The sequence below is a fragment of the Sturnus vulgaris genome, unplaced genomic scaffold, assembly GCF_052056855.1.
Source record: "Sturnus vulgaris isolate bStuVul1 unplaced genomic scaffold, bStuVul1.hap1 Scaffold_156, whole genome shotgun sequence".
Taxonomy (NCBI): Eukaryota; Metazoa; Chordata; class Aves; order Passeriformes; family Sturnidae; genus Sturnus; species Sturnus vulgaris.
In genome coordinates this window covers 1,958,141-1,960,640 of record NW_028276073.1, presented here as the reverse complement: position 1 = coordinate 1,960,640, position 2,500 = coordinate 1,958,141, and the positions used below count along the sequence as shown (strand labels likewise).

At 49.8% G+C, this 2,500-nt stretch overlaps 1 pseudogene; it reads right to left on the bottom strand.

Annotated features, from left to right (window-relative positions):
- LOC148219150 (28S ribosomal RNA) overlaps positions 1–2,500 on the bottom strand; it is a 9,085-nt pseudogene that overhangs the window by 3,157 nt on the left and 3,428 nt on the right.

The following is a 2,500-nucleotide window of genomic DNA, read 5'->3' as shown; positions in this document are numbered from 1 at the left end:
CTGTTCCCTTCTCGGTGGTATCCCTTGCCCTTCTCTTCCAGCTTGCATAACAGGGGGTCCATCGCCAGGTTAAATAAAAGGGGTGACAGCGGGTCACCCTGTTTTACCCCAACCCGGATCTGGATTTTATCTGTGTGTGTGTTTTTCTTCGTGGTGATATATGTACAGATGTTGTGGTACATATTGCTCACCAGTCCGACGATGTGGGGGTCCACTCCCCTTTGTTGCAAAGCGTGTATGATGTGCTGGTGGCTTACGGTGTCAAAAGCCTTGGCGATGTCCACAAATACAACACCCAGTGGTCTGTGTTCTCTTTTGGCAGACCGAATTATGGTTTGCAGGAGTTTCAGGTTTTCAGAGCATCCCGCCGCTCTAATGAAGCCTCTTTGCCTTGGGTTGAGGGGGCACGCTTTGCTCATCCTAGCTGTTACAATCCTGGAGAACAGTCTTAACAAGATAGAACCAATTGTGATAGGTCTCCAGTTATTAACGTCCTTCAAGCGCTCCGGTGTTGTCGATTTAGGAATTAAAACAGTCCTGCACCCCCTCACCATGTCCGGGATTTTTCCAGATGTTAACCATAAATTGAAGATCTCCGTGGTCCGGGAATATTCGGGATCCATCTTCTTGATGTCCCCAAGAGTAATCCCATCTGGACCTGGAGCTGAGCCCTTGCTCATCTCCTGCACATTTTTCTCAATCTCTTTTGCCGTAATTAGATCTCTGAAAGCACTATTGTCGGCTTTTCCAGTAATTTGAAAGTCCCCAAGGCTCTCGAATTTCCCAGGTGTTTCCCATCTGGCTTTAAAAACCGAATAAATTTCACCGGGTGGAATATTACAGGACAAACATTCCATATCGTCCAAAATAATTTTTGCCAGTTTTCCCCTGTCAAGATGGAATAATCGCTGGAAGCGAAGATAATCACCTCTCTTAATTGCTCTCTCTTTCATCCACTTCTGAAACGGTCTTCTTGGTTGCTTCTCCCGAGCCCCCATTGTTCTCTTATCTCGGGTAGCTGTTCTTATCTGGCTTATCGATTCCAGGCATCCAAAGCAGTCCTGCGCTGCTTCATCGATGATTGGCTGCATGTCCTGGCCTTCCAGCAACTGCTTGAATGCCCAGGGGAAGGTGTTAATTGTCCCAGCTGATAAGCGTTCCCCGAGTGTCCGCTGATAATGGGCCTGCAGCTGCTGATTGGTGGTTCCTTTTCGTCCGTTACCCTTCTCCAGATGGTGCCTTATCTTGCCCATTGTTCTCCCGCCAGCTGGCTTCCTGGACGGTTGGCTCTTATCAGGTCCATTGTCAACGGTTCCTGCCTGAGGTTGATGACTCATCTCAGGTCCCTCTTTCAGGCCCTCGGCCGCTCTTTGATGTTCCTCTGCTGGTTTCCTGGGAAGCAATCTTCTTTTGTCACTGATTTGCTTAGCTGTTTTGGTTGTGATGTGCTCTGCAATAAGTTTATTGATGTTTTTGTTGCCCTCAAACTGAGCCTCCAGCCTTATCAACAGTTCTTCCTCCTCCTTTGTCCAGCATCTTTTGTGAGCTCCTCGGTTAGATGTTTCTTTCGGTTGGGAAGCAGCGATCCTTTCTTGATTCCTTATCAGCGGGTGTGCCAATCTTTTGTGTTGTCCCAGGCCAATTTTAGTTTTGAAATCTCTCCCGCATACCTCACAGATCCACTCCCCAGCTGGAGCCGTCTCAGTCACTGGACCCCTGCACTTTGGAAAATGACAAGCAATACTGTGATAGTTAGTATTTTCCCTTCCACATTTAACACACCTAAAACAAACCCTCTTCCTCCCGTGCGACCCCTTTAGATGTTCAATCAGGGCCAACACAGAGTTTACCCGGGTACCACAGCAAGGACAAGGTGGATTTTTGTCAGGAACGACCACCGTCACGGTCTCCTCAGGTGTCCGTTCCCCGCGCTTCCCAGGTGTTGGAGGCGATGTTTCAGGCCCGTCTCTGCTCTCCTCCTCGCCGCCCTCTTTCTCGCCGCTGCCCTCCTCGAGCACAAACGATTTGTTGTCTCGCGGGAGGCTGGAAAATAAAGTTTCTCCCGCACACGGTAGTGGTGTAAGTTGTTCGTACACCTCAGGCAACCCGCTCAATCCCTCCCAATTCACAGAAAAATGAACACTCTCATGCACATGCAGATCCGACCTAAAGAACTCTAAGTTCACCAGCCAAGCCAATTCATTTTCTGCCAAATTGGAAGTTTTAGATGGTAAAATTTGAGGCACCAGGTCTACCTGGTCACATTTTGGAAATAGGTCGGCCTGGTGTCTTGGAAATAAGGACACCAGGTCTACCCAGTCGGACGGAGAGGTCTGGGTGCCCACCGATACCCTGGACAGGCGTACCGGGGGCCCCACGACCCCCCCCCCCAAGACGGATCCGGATTTTGCCATCGAATTGGGACCACATTTGACGGTGAGAACGGAGTGGGTGGTCAGTCCACTTACCGAACTCTTTGCCCCCGTTGAAACCGGGGGGC